Below are 13,579 nucleotides of genomic sequence, written 5' to 3'. Positions count from 1 at the left end.
TGTAATTATTTATTTTCAAATCAAATAGTATCAAAAAGATATCTATGTGAGAAATATTATAATAAAATGGAGAAAAGGAATACAATGAATAGTATAAATATTGAAGCAAGTGAAAATGATATATTTAGAAGGTTCATATTGTTACATAACCAGAACCAGGTATTTGACAGAGGAAAGGGGATAATGTAAATTTTTGGGAAGCCTAGGGCCACCCAATTAAATTTAGATGGCGATCTACAAAAGGGAATGATATCAAATGGTCTTCTTTTCCATAGATAACTAGAATCTCGCTATGCTCACAAGGAGCATACGTCCCCAGAAAGAGCCACTGATGGAACCCTAAATTTTGAAAAATTTAGAGTTCCAAATCTCATGCAGGACAGCGAGTTCACTGGAGAAATCATGTGAGACACCTATGTTCAGGTATATTTTTCCATTTCAAGCTCTTGAAAACCTATTCCGATGCATACGTCAATTGGTTGATTTTCAGGTATGTATGTGGTTGCAAATGTGGAATCATACCAAGTATGCCTTTTTGAACGATAATTTCTTTCCATCTAAACATTATTATGTCAAATTAATTATTCTTTTGCATTTTGTGTATATCCAAGTACCTTCGTTTCAAATTTTGGATTCAAACGACGTCATTTGATATGTTTTATAAAGCTAACTCAAATGCTCTTTTCTTGAATTTAAAGTATACATTTTTAGAATTTTTATCAAAATGAGTGCATTTGGATATTGTTGGTAAACAGATTTGTCCCTTTCCTGAAATTGTAATATTTGTTCTCTCTGAACGGAAATATAACTCTTGTACGCCCCTTTATGAAAGGAAACAAATTACTAACAGTTGGATGAATTAATTAAAATCCATCCTCTGCATTAGAGGGAAGCTCCCCATATGATTTGCAATGAATTTAATACACAGATGAAATGTTGACACTTTTTACCAAAAAGCGTGGAAAGGCTTTAGCATTCATCCATCAACACAAAAGAATGCCTTCAAACTAAAACAAAGAAGATATTCTGAAGATTAAATAAGAGCTCACAGACTCTGATTCACACACATGTTCACTTTATAAATTCAAGCATAGGAAATGCACAACAGTATTGATGTCTAATCAATACTCTCTCATGCCTCACAGGACAAGGGGGATCAGCACAACTCAATCCACAATGAATCTGCTAACAATTAATGGTAACCATGAATTCATAAAAACATAGAAATAACTGATCATAAAATGATATCATGCCCATAGCAAATTTCTCAAGAAATATTGCTAATCTTTAAACACATAGATTCAAAGACTACACATCATAACATTTTATTGATAAATCAGTCATTCCAATCTTAAAGCAATTCATAGAAAAAATGGATATTGTCTGCTGCTCAAAAAATCACAGTTTTTCGGACCTTAACATAAACAAGCTTTCCAACCTAGCCTCCGGGCTCATAGTTTTTACATAACAAATTTAAACTTTACTTTAACCAAAGGTTAAAGAAACCGTTTGCTAAAACAGGAAAGAAAAACTAAAACAACAACCACTGTGAGGCTAACAGCTCATTCTTGGATTAATCATGATTCTACTGTGGCAGAAGAAGTTATTGATCTGTCATGTTTTGCCACAAAACCATGCCATTCCAAGTGTGTCACCGAGAAGTTCAGGATGACCTGAAAATAAGGAAGTCTGATGTGCTGAATTATTTGCTTCCACACCTCCTTGTCCATGTTCACTTGTTCCACCCTTGCCTTGTGTGCCTCCAAATGATCAGAACAGACTGTGAGCATTGATTCGATCCTAGCCACCTTTGAGAAGTCATTTGTGGTCAAGGATTTTGTCATCTGGATGAATTGTATTCTTTCCTGAAAGATTTTGGTCATATCTGCGGTTGCTTCAATTGTCTTAGCATCATATTTCATGAGCTGGATGTCAATGCATTTGAGATCCTTCTGGATTATATCAATTAAGTTTGTCAATCCTCTAAGCAGTTTAGTGGACTCTTCGTGGCCCTATTTAATGATTGAGTTACACCACACCACATTCTTCTTTGATACATACAATACATTATCATCCAAATTTTCTACTGGTTTTTTGGCTAAGAACTTCATCACTCCATATTTCTATATGTCGTTCATCTGCGCAAGAACTGCCACCCATTTGATCATTTCTTTCTCCCAAGCCACATTCTCTAGCTCCAATTCCTTGCTCACAGTCTCGGCATCCTTATAAACCTTCACCAAATTGATGATGTAGTCTAATCCCTGTTGCATTATAAGATCCAACCATTTATTGAACATCTTCGTGACTATTCTATTCCTTTGAACTTGGTCCAACATTTTCTGATTGGTCGGAGATTTGGGATCAAATGATACTGGTATTTGTGACAAAGGTTGGGGATTTGGATTATGGATGGCATTGATATACTCAGCCATCTGAGTGATGACTTGCTTCAATTCCCTTTTATCTTTCTCATATTTCCATGTTCTAGAAATTATCCTTTTTGTGGATGACTCCAAATTCTTAACATCTACGGCATGCGAAGCAACTCCCAGGTCTATCTTTTCAACTGTAAAGTCCTCCTCAGTAGCTTTTTCTACATCTCTTTTTGGAATTGGTTTGGCTATCTCAGTCGTCCAGTGACTTGTTGCTTCATCCACTTCAAGAATTGTCTACGTCTTGAGTTTTTTCGGCTTTGATTCCTTTCCCAAACATTTGTTGACCATGTCTTCCATAGGGATTGTAATCAGCACTACACTTCATTTCTTTCCAACAGCAGCTTCCAACAATCGTGGTGTGTTCCCAGACTCTTTAGGTGGAGGAGTTGTCTGTATATCCGGTGAATTGACAATAACCAGGGTGTTCATGGGGTCTTGTTTGCTCTCCACTTCTTTACCCATGTCCATTTCCTGCATCACAAGTTCATCCAAATCCTGTTGATCCATTGTTGCCTCTATCTCTTCCCTAGGGTCTAGGTCCACAACAGTCTATTTCAAAATGGGCTCTCTACTCTTTTTCTTACTCCTGGACCGAGTTACTCGAGTGGCTGTGGAACCTGATGGTGACCTCTTTGATCTCCTAGGTTGTATTTTCTCAACAATAGGCCTTGAAATACTTGCAACATTAACAATTTCATTAGTGGAAGAAATGGGAGATTGAGTCACAATGTGTGAATCAACTCTTAGTTCATATGAGGATATGAGCGATCCCTTATTTAACTTTTGATTTCTCAACCATCTCTCTGTTCTTCTCACAACATTGAAAGTTCTAGCTTGAACACTGTCATCCTCCTTTCTATTCCAATCATTCTTTGGAATTGGCTTTCCTTGAACCTCTGTGTCGAACTCAGGGTCTAAAATATCTTCCCCTGTATCCTCCTATACTCCAAATATATTGATTGGAAGCTTCATGGTGATTATTTTTTGCAAAGTGAACCTTGACCACAGTCTTTTTCTTACCTCATATTTGTCGCTGCAATTCTCCCAGTAATCCTCCAACTAAGGTTCATGACAAAAATGGTTGTCCACATTTAGATTTTCAATGGCATAACCTCTGCTATCAAACTTACGTCTTGCCACATATGGCTTCAGGTTCATCCTCTTGAATTCCAATTCCAAGTTCAGAGCGTCAGATATGGATTTGCAGCTATAGTATCCAAGTTCAACAGGGAATACAACTCCAGACTCACCCTTTGCCCCCAATCTCTTATCAATGTAAGATAGCTACCTCCTCACCTCTATAAGTACATAGTTGTCGAAGGCATACCTAGGCAGCTTGAATGGTTGACCCTCAAAACCACCTACCCGTAGGTAAGTGAACCTGGGAAATTGAATAAAGAAGCTACCGTATATGCTCATGAACTCCATTGCTTCAACAGGCATTCTCCTGTTCACATCCCCTTGGAGCTCAAAAGAAAGTCTTCTCACGAAGACATCATTCCATCTATCAATTTGCTCAACATGTCTTTGCTATTGTAACAGGGGATAATAATTATACACCTTCATCCCATCTACCCAAGGTTCATTAAGCAAACTAGGCCAATCCCTTGTACAAGCTAGTATGTAGAAAAGATAAGAATACATATAAAAACCTGACATTCCCACAAAGTTACTCAACCCTTCATGAAGTCTTTCCGCAATTCCCTGAGCCCAATCAAGATACCTGTCACCAGATAACAATACCTGAATGAAAAAGTACATCCAATCTTCCCAGTAGAAAGAATGTGAGTTTCCCTTCACCCTATTCAAAAGTATCACAATATCCCGCACTTCTGTGATGAAGTGCTCTCTAGTCAGGGGTTTTGGCAGTTGTGACCCTCCTTTCTGAACTTTTAGGAACCAATTCCTAGCAATCACACTCCTGTACTTACTTTTCTTCTCTGAGAAATAGGCATACGAGTTCCCAATGGTCCAATCCTCATATAACTCCTTGTGTGGGATTCCCATTGTCACCATTACTGTTTCTCTGTTGATACTGACTAGCAGCTTACCATTACTAGTTCTGATGCATCTGTTCTCCGTATCATACCTATTCATGCAAGCAATCACCAAATCTGGACATGGTGCAACAAGCGGAAATGCAACAGCTTCAACAAGACCGCTTTTCACTATTTTCTCCATCATTGAACCAGTTTGAGGGTTCTTGGATCTCTCTAAGAACTCTCCTAAATCAGAATGAGCCAAGGAAGTATCTTCTAGCTTTGGTAATATGCTCACTAGACACGAGGTCCGGCCAAGCTTCGGCAATACCGGCCTCATACTGCCTATCTATACTTCTAACCAAGAAATTCTAAAACAAGGCAAAATTTTACTCAAGCAATTTAAAGATTTTCTTCCTATACTGATAAATCTTTGAAACTTAAAGAAACACAGCGTAGGAGGAATCATCTGAACTTACCCGTTACCACCATGAAAACTAGAAACCTTCTCAGGAAATCAGAGCTGATTTTACCTTCAGCACCTCCAATTTTCTCAAGTATAGCAATTGCAACCCTTACAAACTATGGAAATGAATTCATACATTCCTTTTGAACAGATGGGAAAATATCAAGAAAGCCACACGCACTTCATAATGATTCACTTAAGCGTGCAAAGTAACAATGAAATGACTAAAAATCTGACACCTTCTTAATTACCCATCACTTCCACACAAATAGTTGATGCACTCATGATTACTTTCCATATCTAGAATTTTAAACTATTGAATATTGGGAATATTCCTTCTTGCCGCGCCACTTTCATTATCAACAAAAGCCTTAGAATCAGTTTTGTTGAAGTAAACTTATGAACCTTGAACCATTTCACAAAGAGTTCAACGGTTCAAGTTCATTTAGGAAGTACAACAATGAACAAGCGACACAAAACAATACCGGGAACGAGCAACAACAAAGATTATTAAGCAGGAGCCTTAAACCATTGAACCGCTTGAACTATTTGAACCATTTGAACCGTTTGAAAATTGGTTCAAATTTCAAGTTTGGAAACTGACTTAAAACATATAGACATCTGCTCGTTATACAACAATATGTAGCCGCGACTTACAAAAGACATTTTGAACCTTGAACCGAAAAAGGTTCACGGGTTCAAAGTTCAAAATGTATAACAATAACGCGCTTGCTTTAGTGGAGATAAGGACCGCTAATGACTTTTTTCTAAAACGCACTTTGAACCTTGAACCTATTGAACTTGTTTTAGAAAGAGTTCAACGACTTAGGTTCAAAGACGAAGGAGAACAAAGGACCCGACAAAAATAAAGGCACAATAAGGCAACCCACAAGTATGAACATTCAAAATGAAAAAATGTAGGGGAGGCTAACAGATATTAATAATTTTCTCTTGCAGGAACATTACATTGATTGGATCATGCCTATGAATTGTCTATATCATTATATGACGGCATGCAGAATATTGAAGCCTCATGATTTCGTTTGATATTTTTACGAAATCCATTTTATTTACAATTTATTTTAATTTTCCTAAAAAGTATAATATTAATTTGAAGTGTTTAGCTTTGGATATTATATTTTTGCTTCAAATAATATTATAATGTTATTTATTTAAATTATTTATGTTGCAAGGTAACAAAGGTTTATATGATATTTTTAACTAACATGAATTATAGTCTTGTTACCTGCAGGGAAAAGAAATAATGAGTTTATTTCAAAAAGAATTAAATACCGATATTAGATGGGGGAAGAATATATACTATGAAAACATCTTTGGTGGAACTTATATTTAAATCTTTTAAATAAAAGATTTAACTACATTGCAAAAGGAAATCAAAGTTTCTTTTTTTTATTTACGAAGAAAGCCCTTTTGCGGAATGTATTTTTAAATCATTTTTAATAAATAATTTAAAACTTTATAAGAAGGTGGAGGATTATTGGGTGTGAAGATTTGAAATACCCCACAATGGTTTTGTCCTTGTGCATGATAAATTGAGACATTTAAGCATGCAGAAAATATCTTGACAAACTTGGGATCCAGTAAAGAAAGAGCTAGGTTGAGCTATGAAAGAAATCTTGGGCTGTAGAAAGGGTCGCCGCTCGCCCAAGGAGAGCGGAAGATTAGTTGAAGATAATAAACAACAGCGGCAAAAAATTCATTCACGTTTTTGCAATTCGGACCATATTTTGCAGCTGGGTATGAGTGATTAATGATTTTTTTAGTCTTAAAATGATTGCCCCGACCATATATCTCACCTTGGAGGGCCTTTTTTATGATATTTTTATTGTTTTCAAAGTGTCGGTGAGCCCATAAATAACCCAGATTTGAAAGTGACGGCCTGAACAGGTGGAAATTCCAGCAATATCACAAAGAATTCTGAAAATAATCAACCTCCTATTTTTTTTTCATTCTTGCCGCTATGGTGCCAAAAGGGGAATTAGTGGAAGTCAAATCAATAAATTGAAAGTGGTATTCACAGAAGCATCAGAACTATATGGATTTTCCAAAAAGCCAGCATTGTTAAAAAATGATACTACTTTGGAATCGCCTGTAACAAGTTTCATCCCAGTTTTGGTTGATGGAAGCAATTTATTAAATTAATTTTTCATCACCCTATCGGGAGATCAGCATAACTTAAAATGCACTACCTCGATGAGTAGAGTTACCCCGATGAGCTTTGCATAAGGGAAAAATGTCATCGAGCATCGGCACAACTTAAAATGTACTTCCCCGACAATGCATAGCTACCCCGATGAGCTTAAGGTAATATGATTTAATTTTGCCATTAGGTAAGTATTTTAAATTAAATACTTTGCATTTTGATTTTTTCAAATGGTAAAATAATTATGAGTTTTTGCAAGAATATTATTAAGACATTATTTTTACTTTTTGAAAGTTATAGTTAAATATTTTATTAAAGTGACATTTTATGATTTTAGTTTCAAAAGGTAAAATGATTTATACTTCCCAAGCAATTATTTTAGTAAACATTTTTACCTTTAAGATTTTTCTTTTGATTTAAAACCAAAATGATTCCAAATGTTATTCACTTTATATATTTATATTTTGTATTTTCAAAAGGACTATCAAAAGTGATTATTATTGCTTTTAGATTTATTTTCAAAATCAGTCGATTATTTGATATGATATTAACATGAACAAAGGGTTAGATTATTCTTTGGGGAAAAAAAAATTTCATAGGGGATATGTTGTCAATGTTTTTATTTCTAAAATCTATCCTTAGAAATTTATAATTTATCAAAGTATTTGATTTTTCTTTTTTGTGCGGGATACTATAACAGAGAATTATATTTCTTAAGTTTGCATATACAGGAAGTATCTTTTACCTAAGAAATTTAATAGAATATTATATTTTCATAATGATTTTTATCATTCATGTAAATACCATAGAAAAGGGAAAAGTTATTATTTTTCACATTTAAAGTTATTATGATCTTTGAATTACCTTTTGAAAAGGAAATATTTTGTCATAAGGAGGAACTACATTTATAAATGCCTTTTGACAATAATGAATAACATTTGATTATCAAATGGTTGATATTTTCTTTCATCAGATATATTTACCCTAAGTAAATAAATTGAACATATGCATTAGGGTAAATCAATTATATCATATGGATAATGGTTTGATTGGTTTTTTGCAAGTATATATTTCATATGATAAAATATTTCCAAAAGAATTTAAGTTGTCGTAAAAGGTGAAAATGTATTCTTATCGTGTTATTGAAATATTTGTCCATGGATATCATTTTCATAAGGGAAGTATGTTCTTTTATGAATCATATTAGATATGATATCTTTTACCTTATGTTATTATTTGAAAATCTATAATAGGGTAAATTAATATTTTCCAAAAGGGTTGAAATACTTTGATTACTCTAACTAAGTATTTGCATGCAAGAAAAGGTTATTAATTTTTCGAAGACAAACCCTAATCAAGGGTAGAATATGATTAATTCTTTAATCAAGGAATTTGATTGGCTTATCTTATGTGCAGGAGAACTTTGGGTGACAATGAATATTTAAAGATTTGCACGATCAAGTCAAGGAACTTTATCAAGGCAGAAAATAAAAGAACATTATTAAAGCATTTATTTAGTATGTTTATTAGGGTTTTCATTTGTAATTATTTCTTAAACCAAAGGGTGTGTCCTTTGGGAATGAAACTGTCTGCAACTATCACTTATATTTATAAAAGGGAATTCACACATAACAAAGGTGGGGGAAAAAATTTTTCATCTTTCAGAGACCCTGCTTGTTGGGATTGATGGTGTTATGTTAAGGCAAGTCTGTAGGAATGAGAAGTTATTTTTGTACAAGCAAGGACATCATGAAGTCCCTGTAAGTCTGTAGCTTCTGTATATCTTTTTATTTCAAAATTAATATATAATATTCGTTGTCTTTATCTTCAGATCATTTTATGTTACATAGTGTTGATGAATCAAGTTCTTTGGATAAATCTAATTAAGATTTGTTGTAGTGTGCCATCATATGTTGTTGTGTAGGAAAAATAATTATTTTTGTTATTCTTGCAACACATAATGAAACCATTGTAGTGATAGTCTTGCATATTTGTAGTTTTTTAAACTGTCTCCAAAATTGATTACAAATATTTGTCCACTAAGTAACATATAAATTGTTAGATAAGGCACTGGTCTATTGTTAGTTTTTTGTGAGTAAATTTGTTGTGCATAAGGTCCTCATTAGGGAAACATACTTCTTATTCCTATCAGTATTGTTCTTTCATAATTACTTAAGGTTCCAACAACATTCTTTTATAAGCATTCATTCACTATTAATTACATTCAAGTTTTTAGATTAAAGCAAGTTAAAAGCACATAATAAAGCATAGTTGCAGGAAACATTTTGCCATTCTTCCAAACAGCTAAATTGATAAGTTTAAATTCACTATAAAGAAGTCTCTTTGTGCTTTGGAGATTAAGGTATACCTGCCTAGGTCTAGTGGAGCCTAAAGTGCAGAGGAATTTGGTCTTTGACCATTCTTGTTCGTTGGCCAAGGCTGATTGAGAAATCAGTAGGAGATTTGGCAAAGCTCTAGGATTTCCAATCTGTGATTTTGGGAACCAACAACTGGAATGGTAGGGTACCTTGGTGTTGACAAATTTTTTTGAAGTTTTGAGGAATGTGAGATAATGGCGTTCTAATGTTGATTCCATCTCAATGGCTCAAATAATAATGTATTGATATGCGGGATATGCTTTGAAAGTTGAAATTATGGTAAAATTAGGATTAAATCAAGATAAAATAATAAAAAGGGGTACACCTAGGATCAAGGACCCAATTTTATGATATGTGAATTGATAAGAAAGGACTTAGGTTTAATTAAATTATTAATTAAATTTCTAAGGAAGTCCTATAATGCATATAGGAAAGGGAAATACTAAAATAGGTGCTAGAAGAGTGTGTAATTGGACATGCTAATAAAGGTGTATAATTTATGACACTGCATTTAACCCCCTTTAGTAGAGTTTGATCTTACAATCATACTTGGTAAAGTAAAAATGAAGAAATTGTAGTGTCGTAAATTGTCATCAAGCCAATTTACACCTCATGTTTGTGCCCCTACTTTAGTGTATCCTATCCTCATCATCTTTATAGGTCTATTTTGTGCCTATTCTCTAGTTCTAGTGTCATGAACACCCACTGATGGATTCCCTGGTTGGGAACCCCTCTCCTCGAGGCTTCATTTTGGTCCCTTTTATAGAAGGACCATGACGCCCAGCACCATGGTACCTCTCATTGGGGCCCAAATTTGAATTGGGGCATGGGTCCTATCTCTCCAATGGGAATTTAGCTCCCTAACTCCGCATGACCGTTGGAGGTCGGCCTAATTAGTAATTTACTTAGATAACCCTATATAAAGACATTTGATCAACCTAATTTCATCTAAGCATCATAAGTTGACATATCCTAGAATCCTTGCATCCATAAAAGCATTCATCATGAAGCATTTTCAAAGATCTTCAAGGTTGCATATTCCTCATTCAATCACTGTGGAGAAAAATTAAATCATTTAGATGCAAGCATGTGTGTGTGATTAGGTTTTTTTCATGTTCATGTCATTTCAGACAACATGTGTGATTACATTCAAAGAACAAATCATCATCAGCAGCAATTGTAGATCTGAGGTGTATCTTTCTAATAATTATTTCAGTATTTGCATTATTTCATTCAAGGTTAATTCTTAAATTAGGGTTTGACTTAGGCAAACCCTGATTCCCAACCCTTTTCCCCTTTTCAATGTGTGCAAGAACAGGTACAGAGCTACGTTCGAGAGAAACAACAAGATTTACAAAGACGAATAAGTTCCCCTTTGGATGACAAAAAGTTAGGAGGATCAAGGCATCCACACCATGGTCCCAACAACTCAAGCTGAATTTCAGGGAGTGAATCCCAATCATATTCCTTAGAACAAATCTAGGTTTGTGGCTTTGTACGATGACTATAGCTCACTTTTTATGCCCAATATTTTCAATATTCACCCATCTACCCTAATTTTAGCATTTTCACAATTCTATTTAGAAAGAGGGAATAAAAACCCTAACAAAAGTGGAACTTGATTAGAATTTCAAAAAATTTTCCTTAGAGGAACTAAGCCTAGATCTATTAAGTCCATCCCTCTTTCAATGTAATTGGTCCTTTAAGCAAAATTAGTGGTTTTACTACATATAATAGTGAAGCCCTAATTTTCACCCATTACATTTTGGTGAACTTGACTCCTTACACCCTTATTTCTGATTTGTGTTCTCGAATCTAATTTGTGATCATTTAAATTTTCAAATTTACATTCATAGACCTTATTTTTAATCAAACTAAATAAATTTAGAGGTTAAATTCATAAAAACCCTAATTTATTTTGGTAGATTTGATTTGTGGGTTACATAATTTGTAACTTTTATTTTCAGATCTGATCTTAGATATTCATAATGGCACTTGATAGATATGATTTGCCATTTCACATATGATTACATTGATTTTTACTTATATTTATCATAATCATGTGTTGGATAATGGTTTCTTTCACTTCACAGTGCTTCTTTTCATTCATAGCACATTGGCATATTGCATTTTTAGAATTTCCAAGTTGCTTCCTATTAATCAATTAAATCTCAAAGCTTTTATCCATCATGCATGTTGTTTTATGGTGCTATTTTTAGGAAAATGCATTAAATATGTAGAAAAACCTAATACTTGTACCTCTCCTAGGGTATCTAATGTGAATGAAGAAAGAGCTAATACTCCTATCAATGATCTCTCTAATGGAGAACAAGAATTAAAGAGAAACATGTCACCATCTTCTTCTCATACACATACCCTAGTGCAAGGGGGGCAAGTTTAAAATATTGGTTTTTCAATCTCTATAGGTCCTCCTTATTCTCCTATAACTTATCTTAACCATCAAAATATTTGTAGAGAAGATGATGTTATGCATTTCATTCATGATCTATCTCTCCACACAACATTAAGTAAATATGAGGCCTTAGTTGATAAGGATCTTCCTTCCCAGCCTAAAGAAGAGGATATGCATGACAATAGAAAGGAAAATCTCCCTACACAAGATATTCCTTCTTCCTCTACTTTTCCCTTTGTTCCCTCTAAATACACTTACACTACAAATTTCAAAGAGATTCATTACAATACTCCTTATTCTCAATTAAAATAATCTTATAGGAGTGGCTATAACATAATATCAAAACAAGGTTTTAGATGACAAGGGCTTGGCAAATTTGAAATGGAATTAGAGTCCCTATAAACCCTCCCACACAAAATAGTACCAAAGGTCTAGGACATTATCACTCTTTCTTGGTGAAGAGGTAGTGCCTTAGCACTCTATTCACCCTTCGTGTTGCTACTTACCCTATGAAACTAGTAGTTAACTTAATTGGGGGTGCTTTGTTATAAAAGGTGATACTTTTTCAATATTAAATCATCTTGAGGCAGCAACATAATTCATTCTTGCCTCTATGCTTGGGGGGCAAGAATATTGTCCTATTTCTTCTCTCTATCTAAGGTTTCACTCTTCCCTTTAGGAGTTGCATATTTCATGCTTTTATGTCCTTTCTTGAATGGAATGGTATGTCTCTTATGATTAATCTCTCCTTAGGGGAGTTTTTAATCCTTCATATAATTATTTCCTTCTCTCTTTGAATATTACCTCTTCTTTAGAGTTGCATTTTACATATCTTAATCCCTTGTCTTGCATGGAATATTCCTTCATGTGAGTACATTGTGCACTCTCTTGTGTATAATCTCTCCTTAGATTTTGTGTAATTATTCTCATTCTCCTTACACTTGGGGGAATTGATCTCTCCTATCCTTTCTAAGGATCCACTTTTCCTTTGTTGAGTGGTGTTTGCTTATGATTTGATGTCATTCCTTGTGTGAAGTTGTTGTTTTCTCAAGGATTCTGTCTTGTGGAAGAGGTGTGTATCCTTGACTATAACCTCTTTACACTTGGCAATGCACATCTATTATAAAAAAAAATTCACTTTGGGTCAAAAGTGTGTTATCCTTCATCAAGAATCCCTTCACCTACAAATAGGAGGAAGGTAGGCAATCTCGTTAAGATCCTTCCCTTCTTTTGGTAGAAGATGCTATGATTGTTCAACATCTCCTCTTGGAGGTAGATGTCTTTAAATATCTCTTCTCCAGGGATCCTCTTTACACTTGTTGCAAGATATCTCTTTTTCAACTATCTTATCCTTGCTTGTAAGAGTATTGCCTCTTTAGCTTGGATTTATGAACATTGTTGCCTAAAGGATATCTCCTTGGTGTTGAAGATGGGTATTCTTGTTTCTAGCTTCCTTAAGAAATCAACATAGACCTATGTTGACATCTTAAGAGGGGGCATACATATCACCCTCTTTATACTATATTGTACTATATTTTTGCATGTCTTAAACAGGGTGTTCATTCTCAAAATAAAAGAAAACAAACTCTTACATGATATTCTTCATGCCTGAAACCAAATGCAAAATTTATGTCTTATACAGGGTGCACATTCTCGAAACCATAGAAAACAAACACTTACACAAGATGTCCTTGAAACCAAGCATATATTAGTCTTACATGATGTTACACATTCTTGAAAC

The sequence above is a fragment of the Cryptomeria japonica genome, chromosome 5 (assembly GCF_030272615.1).
Source record: "Cryptomeria japonica chromosome 5, Sugi_1.0, whole genome shotgun sequence".
NCBI lineage: Eukaryota > Viridiplantae > Streptophyta > Pinopsida > Cupressales > Cupressaceae > Cryptomeria > Cryptomeria japonica.
Note: the sequence above shows the minus strand (reverse complement) of the source record.